General features: G+C 31.0%; 1 long non-coding RNA gene across 1 annotated transcript; it reads left to right on the top strand.

Moving 5' to 3' along the window:
• Nucleotides 1-289: 289 nt before the first annotated feature.
• On the top strand, nucleotides 290-962 carry LOC132599564 (uncharacterized). The gene is made up of 2 exons (XR_009566876.1): nucleotides 290-531; nucleotides 686-962. It is a non-coding gene; the product is annotated as an uncharacterized LOC132599564 (long non-coding RNA).
• Nucleotides 963-9,653: the final 8,691 nt, after the last annotated feature.

The following is a 9,653-nucleotide window of genomic DNA, read 5'->3' as shown; positions in this document are numbered from 1 at the left end:
GCTCGGATTGCTCCAATATTTTTATAAAAGTTTGCATTATGTATGATACGTATGTTTTCCATAGGCGGGCCCGACTTGGGTAAATACCCGTCCGTGGGTCCCGCGACTTTCCTTTATGTAATTCAGAGAATCTTTGAAAGAATTTGGTATGATTATTATTCCGATTTCAAATATGATCATTTTACTTATGTTTGAATTTATGATAACGATTTTATGCATATGACTACTCACGACTCTACTCGTGCATTCTGTTATTCCTTTCGCCGAGTCCCGGGCCGATTCTGTTGTCGTGCGCATTTTGATATACTCCGGAGTTATGCTGTGTTTATGGTTCACCGAGCTACTCGCAAAAGAGGGTCGGGTTCCACCTATATTTGGTGTTATGCTGTGTATGGCGTTATGTTGTGATGTGATATGTGACGGGGATACGGAGATTTGAAACTTTCTGGTGTTATGCTGTGTTATGGCGCCATCGACGGGTGGGCGACCATATTCTTCTGTACCCTATGCATTACTTACATATTTTTGAAAGTAAGCAAATTTTGATATGTTGGATTTGCACTTATGTTTGGTACTTCCATTTCGTTTATGTCTCAGATTTGCTTTCTGTATATTCTGCTTTGCATACTCAGTACATATTTCGTACTGACCCCCTTTCTTCGGGGGCTGCGTTTCATGCCCGCAGGTACAGATGCACAGTTTGGTGATCTACCCATTTAGGACACCCTCTTCTGCTGTTTGGAGTGCTCTTCTCATTTCAGAGCACACATTTTGGTATATATTCGTTCGCTATGTATATATGTATTTGTTCAGGGGCACGGCGGGGCCCTGTCCCGCCATATGATTCGGTTTGTCTGTTTAGAGGTCTATAGACGTATTTGTGGGTGTGTGTGCCTACTTCTGTACGGATGTGTTTGCATGACTCTATTCGTTATGGCAGCCTCGTCGGCGTGCATTTTGTATATGTTTGTGGCAGCCTTGTCGTCGTGCATTTGTATATGCGTTTTGGGCCGTTGTGCCATTTGACAGCATTGTCGGCTTTTGACATATTTGATAGCCTTGCCGGCTTTTTGATATATGTGCATATGTTCGGCGATGTATATTCCGCTGCCTCTTCTGATTCTGATATAATGTTTTGTACACGCAATCGCACAAGATAATATTCGTTCTCAACTCTGTTTAAAAATGATGATTTAGTTTGTATGTCCGTTTGGGTGCCCAAGTAGGACACCAGTCGCGGCCCACAAGGCTGGGTCGTGACATTGATACCACATGTAAACTTAATTTAATGCACACCAGGAGCTTGAACATGGCAATCAGATTACAAGAAAACGTTACAGAGAACGAAGCGGAAGACATTATTATCATAGAGAAGAGCAGAAGCGTAAAGTAGTCCTAACTTCACTTACCACAACCGTCAGTGATGAAATACCTAAAGAGAATATGTGGTAGGCTGTGGAGCGAGCACCAATTATAGAGATTAAGACTTAATCCGGTACATCTATCAAATAAACGATCTAACGGATGAGATTTGTTCTTATTAAATATAGTATTAATTATGGGCTGTAATTAATTAGGCCACACATCAAAAATAATAAAAGTCTAACAACCAAAAGTCAAAACCCCAGCAAGTACTATGATCATATCTTCTTATTGATGTTTACATTTGTAACGATTACCTTCATTGACATACTACTCTGCCCTTTTCTCGCTAAATTCACCTATTTTATTGCCAATAATTTCATGTTTCCTTGAGAAGTACCTCGACTACAATTGTTGCTATGTTTGTGTCACGGCCCAAAAAGGGGTGAAATATGTCACGGCAGTCAATAGCCAACTTACTCCGAGCGAACCGGTTTAATGCAAGAGCTGCCCACTACGTGCCCATGTACAGTGATTCATTTAATATTATGGCATTGGCTACTATCTTGGAAATGCAGTAATCGATGTGGTTCAAAGAGTAACAGGATGGTTGCCATACAATAATATTAATGATGGAAGAGCTGAGAATGTCTTTTGGCTATGTTTTATGCTGTGATCAGTAAACTTCATCAATTACCCTGGAGCCCGTTTGGATTGGCTTATAAGTTGCTTATAAGCTATTTTTAGCTTTTTTGAGTGTTTGACTGGCCAGCTTAAAGTCATTTTGTGCTTAAAATAATCTCAATAAAATAATTGAGCTCATTTGACTTAGTTTATCTAAAGCAGCTTATAAGCCAAAAAAAATAAATTAGACTACCCCAACTTATTTTTTTAACTTATAAGCTGCAAACAGCTTATAGGCATAAGCCCATCCAAACAGGCTCCTAGTATGTGCTGCCTTGTACAGGTACAGCCATATAGATGACAAACCAAATGATGTGCCAAGCAAATGATAAATATTGTAAAGTTCTTGAAGCACACATATTTTTGTACGGTTTATTTACTTTTAGAGTACCTTCTTTCTAAATATACTTTCGGACGTTGGCTTGTATCATCAGTGATGGAGACCCCTTTCAACGAGGGTGTTACTCTCTCCATTTCATATTAAGTGACTTTTTAATTTTTTTTTATCTTATTTCAAAATAAGTGACGCGTTAGGATTTTAAGAAGAAATTAATTATATTCTTCTAAACTTACCCTTATTTATAATTAAGAATCATTAAATAATTTTTCTTTTTTTAAGCATTAATTAGGGGTAAGTTAGTAAAAATACTCATAATTTTCTAGGAGTAAATAATTTCTTAAAGGGTGTGCATGAGCTAAAAGAGTCACTTATTATAGAATGGAGGGAGTATTTGACAATATGTTTTGTCGGGAATAAATCACAAGTATATATTCAATTAATACTTCATCTGTCTCAATTTGTGTGACATCATTCGAATTTCAAGAGTCAAACGTTTTAATTTTTTACCGTAAATTCTGTCATGATACTTCTAATTATTTTGAAATAAAATTTACATATTTGGAAACTACGTAAAACATACTATAAATCACAACAATTGATAATTCAAAATATTTAAAAGGAGTAAGAAAAAAATTTGTGGTAAAAAAAGTCGTTTGACTCTCATAACGCAAAAGGTGCCACATAAATTGAGACGGAAGGTATATTTTACAAAATAATATATATATATATATATATATATATATTAAAGTATAATCTTTTTCTAGCAACTCCTCTTCTTCTAGAATTTCTTTTTCTTCTAAAGTTAAATTTTTTATTTCTTGTTTTTCTTTACAACATGTATTCTTTTCTTCACATTCTTTACAACAACTATCTTTTTTCTTTTGCAGGTCTGTGGTAGGGATCTGTTTATGACGAATCCTTGTTTCAGTCTTAAGAACTTGTACTGGTGTATGAGTAATATTTTTTAAGAAAATTACTCCATCTCTTGTAATCATACAGCTACCATTATTATGTAACATGAAGTCTAATCCTATGACAAAGTCTACATTTATATTAAGGTCTCTTACCCATATCTTATCCATTTTATAACTTGGTTTGTAAAACTCTGAACATGTATTTATAAAGCTAATGTAGGCTTTATGAACATAATGTCTATATATATTATGGGTTCCATCCATTTGCATGGCCGCAACTGGTTTTTCTAGAATTTTTATTAAATTAGGTGGAACTATTCTTTTATTTATTATGCACTTTGTGCACCCTGAATCTACTAATGCTAACGTTTCTATCTCATAATCATCTATTTTAATTCTTGCAAGTATTTTTATTGTTCCTAATTTTTTATCTTCATTACATACTAATGCTTGATGGTCTTCTATGCTCATTAATTCTGCTTGAGATTCTTCTGGTATTATTGTTAATGGTTTCATTATTGGTTGTATATTTGATAATCTTATTTCTTCATCTTCACTATCTACTTCTCTTTGTTTTCCTCTTTCTAGGTTACATAATCTGGTTTCTAATTCATTTATTCTTGTTTCTAATGTTATTATTCTTAGACTAATAGTAGGGTCTTCAATTTTCTTATGAGTTGTTTCTTTATTTATTTTTGTTTTAAATTCTTTTTCCATACACATTGTACATCCTTCTATGTAACAATTTTTACATTTAACTCTTTTGTCTCTACTAGGATACCATTTACAAAAGAAACATGCATTACTATCCAATCCTTTATTTCGTTCAAACTCATGGTTACAGTCTTCGGCTATATTTGCTAAATTATCCATGGCTTCTAAGTCTAGATTTTCTAATCCTATTTCATTAATTAATTCGTCTGCTTCTGAGTCTGATGAGTCTGTTTTGATTTTTTCTTCAGTGTCTACACTTACTATAGAATATATGCTTTCTGTATCTGACATATACTCGTCTACATTTATTAATGTTTCTTGAAAATCTTCAATTAGCTGGGAATTTCTTTTTACTAGAATATTAGAAGTAGTAGCTACATCTCAGACTAAGCAAAAGAAAACCTTTGAAAAATTAGAACAAAACCTAGATTACTTAAAAACACAAGAATTAGAATTAGAAAAGAAAGTTCAGACTCTAGTTAATAAATTTAATCTAGAAAAATTACCTACAAAAACGGAAATAGAAAAGTTAGTTAAAGTTATTATAGAAAAACCAAAAGAAATAGAACTAAAAACAACCCACGTAGTCTCTAAAATAACACATCAAGTAGAAGTTTTAACTAGTGACATTAGAGAATTAAAAAAGACAGTAGCAGAACTAAAAGAAATCACTCTTTCATGAGTAGACCAACATTAGTTCAAGAAGAAGCCTCAAAATTAATAGAAAAATCTATACCTTTACCAGCAGACTATAAAGATTATATACCTAGCGCTAAATCGGACCAAATAATAATACAACAGAATACTACTATAATTTCATTAATATTAGAAATAATAAAGAAAATAGAAAAAATAGTACCAAGGTTAGAATTATTAGACGAACGCATTTCGTGGTTAACTGAACAACAAAGAGAAAAAAATAAAGAGACGTTTAAAAATAAAGAAGTTGACGAATTAATAGACCAATTAAAAAAGGTAGAAATAACACCTCAAAAAGATAAAGTTAAAGTACTTAGAAAACCACAAAAATGGACCTTCTTTCAACTAGACAAAGAAACGAAGGAGGATCAGAAAGGCAAGAAAGAGAAAGAGTAAATTTTTCAGATAATAGAATAGGTAATAATTTCTTATCAAGAATTTTAAATAGAAGAACCCCAGAAGAAAATAATCAGCAGTTAAGTGAGGTAATAGACGTAGATAGAGATATACAAATTTTTCAACAAAACCAATTGAAACTGTTAAATCCAAAAACTCTATATAATATAAGACAGTTTTCAAGTACAGCTCAATTATATAGACATTATAGAGAACAACAAATATCATCCATAGGAAATAAAATTACTACCATAAATTTAATAGACCCAGTAGCTGTGAGACAAATAAAAAATACTAGAAGAAGTTTAATGCATATGGGATTAATAGTAGTAGGATTAAAAGGACTAACTAGAAAGAACTTAGGAACTAAAGTTTTAATAGTAATTTATGACGATAGATGGTCAGACATGAAAAAATCAATAATAGGACTAACGGAAGTAGACATGACAAATAATGGAGGAATATTTTATATTAGCCCAGATTTTATAATGAATTTAGCAGAATTTGGAAAGCACATAAAAATAGGAATACAGACCAAGGGATATGAAGAGATGTGTGACGGTAATAATTTATTAATATGCGTAGGATTTCTAGGAAAAATGACTAATAATAGTAATACAAAATTTAAAATTAAGGTAGAAGATGTAGTAGAAATAATGGGAAATAAAGGAATAAGACTAATAAAGCCTATAAAAATAAATCCTGAAGAATATGCAGGGATGGAATGGAATCTAGAGGATTTTAATACAAAAAAGATTTTACAGCCAGAATCCCACCTAATGTACACTAATTCTAAGGGAGAGACATCTGTACGTTTTACTAATTATAATTATATGCCACAAAAAGACTTAGAAGAAGAAAGTACTTTAGACGAAAATGAAATTACAGACACAACTTTTATGAATATAGAATTAATACAAGACGAGTTTGCGGTAGACGAAGCTATAGAAAAAGCAAAAAGACTTCAAAAAGAAAATAAAAATATGCTTTTTAAATGTAAAGGATGTAAGTTAGGAGAATTAACAATAGAAGAAACCATAAGTCACTTTAAATTATGTGAAGCCCGAACTGATAATTGGGGATATAAAGTAGAACAAATAAACCAAAGAAAATCAGACAATTTTGATAAAATATTAGAAGACATGCAAAATAGTGATGACGAACTAGAAATAGACTCTATAATAAGTCAAAAAGAATTAATGGAATCTAGTGCATCTAGTTCTAGTCCATTTCAAAGAACAACAGGAGAACAATATACTATAGATACTAGCACAGGAAATGTACCTAGAAGAAGAGTTTTTAGAACAGGAGGAGAACCTTTAAATAATGTTAAACCATCAGGAAAAAGAATGCCTATAGAAGAACCCATTATTCTTCAAGAAGGAGGTAATAAAGGTAAAATATTAAATATAGCAGCACATGACCCGCAAAGATGGAATTCAGTGATAGATCTTTGAAAAGGAATAGTAGTAGCAGACTATATAAAAACATATAGTGAAACAGACGCAGAAACAATGTATAAATATTTAGAAACATTTTTAGGAGAATCAGCCAAAGCTTTATGGGAAGCTTATAAAGAAAATTTTCCAATGGAATTTCAACACCTAGTATCCATGGGAGCAAACCCATATAATTTTACTAATAAAATACATACTTTGATTACAGGGGAAAATCCAAATAGTGGATTATTAGTACTACAAAGAAATGCAGTAATAAAATTAGAACAACTAAGCATAAGTAGTTGGTTTCATATTAAGAAATTTTTAAATGATTATTTTTACTATTGTACTATTAGCGGAAATGCATTTGATCAGGAATTAGGTAAAAAATTATTTAATAAACTACCAGGAGCCTTAGGAAGAGAAATAGAAGATAGATGGAATAAGAGAGACGGAGTAATGCAGAATCCTAATTTAACGTGGTCCATAGGACATAGGATACAACATATAATGGATATACTACAAGAAAAATGTACTCATATACAAATACAAAAACAGTTAAAAGAAAATGAAATGAACTTTTGTAAAAGCGTAGTTTACACGACACAAAGTTATGATAAAGACAATTATAAAAAGAAAAAGCATAAAAAATACCGAACGCAGTATAATAGAAATTATCCTCAATATAATAGAAAGAAATATTATCTTAGAAAATCATCAGCTAGAAAACCTTATTTAGACAGAAATAGGCATGTAAGAAAATACCGAACAGAAAGAAATTATAGAAATAAATTAGAATGCTTCACTTGTGGAAGTGTAGAACACTTAGCAAATACATGTCCAAAAAGAATAAATAATAAGACAAGAAATTCCCAGCTAATTGAAGATTTTCAAGAAACATTAATAAATGTAGACGAGTATATGTCAGATACAGAAAGCATATATTCTATAGTAAGTGTAGACACTGAAGAAAAAATCAAAACAGACTCATCAGACTCAGAAGCAGACGAATTAATTAATGAAATAGGATTAGAAAATCTAGACTTAGAAGCAATGGATAATTTAGCAAATATAGCCGAAGACTGTAACCATGAGTTTGAACGAAATAAAGGATTGGATAGTAATGCATGTTTCTTTTGTAAATGGTATCCTAGTAGAGACAAAAGAGTTAAATGTAAAAATTGTTACATAGAAGGATGTACAATGTGTATAGAAAAAGAATTTAAAACAAAAATAAATAAAGAAACAACTCATAAGAAAATTGAAGACCCTACTATTAGTCTAAGAATAATAACATTAGAAACAAGAATAAATGAACTAGAAACCAGATTATGTAACCTAGGAAGAGGAAAACAAAGAGAAGTAGATAGTGAAGACGAAGAAATAAGATTATCAAATATACAACCAATAATGAAACCATTAACAATAATACCAGAAGAATCTCAAGCAGAATTAATGAGCATAGAAGACCATGAAGCATTAGTATGTAATGAAGATAAAAAATTAGGAACAATAAAAATACTTGCAAGAATTAAAATAGATGATTATGAGATAGAAACGTTAGCATTAGTAGATTCAGGGTGCACAAAGTGCATAATAAATAAAAGAATAGTTCCACCTAATTTAATAAAAATTCTAGAAAAACCAGTTGCGGCCATGCAAATGGATGGAACCCATAATATATATAGACATTATGTTCATAAAGCCTACATTAGCTTTATAAATACATGTTCAGAGTTTTACAAACCAAGTTATAAAATGGATAAGATATGGGTAAGAGACCTTAATATAAATGTAGACTTTGTCATAGGATTAGACTTTATGTTACATAATAATGGTAGCTGTATGATTACAAGAGATGGAGTAATTTTCTTAAAAAATATTACTCATACACCAGTACAAGTTCTTAAGACTGAAACAAGGATTCGTCATAAAAAGATCCCTACCACAGACCTGCAAAAGAAAAAAGATAGTTGTTGTAAAGAATGTGAAGAAAAGAATACATGTTGTAAAGACAAACAAGAAATAAAAAATTTAACTCTAGAAGAAAAAGAAAATCTAGGAGAAGAAGACATGCTAGAAAAAGATTATACTTTAATAGATATAGAGGCAGAGTTATATAATTTTAAAACATGAATAGAAAGAATAGGAATAATAAAAAATCAAAAAGACCTAGATAATATAATAAAAATACTAGATGAAATAGAAATTATAGGAGAAAAACCATTAAAACATTGGAAAAATAACAGGATTGTATGTAAATTAGATATAATAAATCCAGACTATATAATTAAAACAGCATCTATTGAAGCCACAAATCAAGATGTAGAAGATTTTAAAGTACAAATAAAAGAATTATTGGATTTAGGAGTAATACGGAGATCTACTTCTAAACATAGATCTGCAGCATTTATGGTAAGAAATCATAGCGAAATAGTAAGAGGAAAAGCAAGAATGGTAATAAACTATAAAAGACTTAATGATAACACTAGAACAGATGGATATAAGTTACCAGACAAAACAGAACTAATAAATAGAATACAAGGAAAGAAAATATTTAGCAAATTTGATTGTAAATCAGGATATTAGCAGGTACGAATGCATGAAGATAGTATAGAATGGACTGCATTTACCTGTCCTGAAGGACATTTCGAATGGTTAGTAATGCCATTTGGATTAAAGACAGCTCCACCAATTTTTCAAAGAAAAATGGATAGTATATTTGGAGAATATAAAAGGTTTGTATTAGTATATGTAGATGATATACTAGTATTTAGTAGAGATATTAAAGAACATTTAGGACACCTACAAACGGTATTTAGATTATTTGTAGAAAATGGGATAATAATTAGTAAAAAGAAAATGGAACTATGTAAAAATTATATAAACTTTTTAGGAGTAATACTAGGAGAAGGTAAGATAAAATTACAACCTCATATAGCCAAAAAAGCTTTAGAAATGCCAGACAAGTTAGACAATGTTAAAGAATTACAAAAATTCTTAGGAATAGTCAATTATGCAAGAAATTTTATAAAAGATTTAGGAAAAATAGCAGGACCATTATATTCAAAGACTGGATCAAATGGTCAAAAACACTTTAATACT

Source organism: Lycium barbarum, chromosome 6 (assembly GCF_019175385.1).
Source record: "Lycium barbarum isolate Lr01 chromosome 6, ASM1917538v2, whole genome shotgun sequence".
Classification (NCBI taxonomy): Eukaryota; Viridiplantae; Streptophyta; class Magnoliopsida; order Solanales; family Solanaceae; genus Lycium; species Lycium barbarum.
The sequence above is the reverse complement of the archived record's forward strand: the minus strand, read 5'-3'. Positions and strand labels throughout refer to the sequence as shown.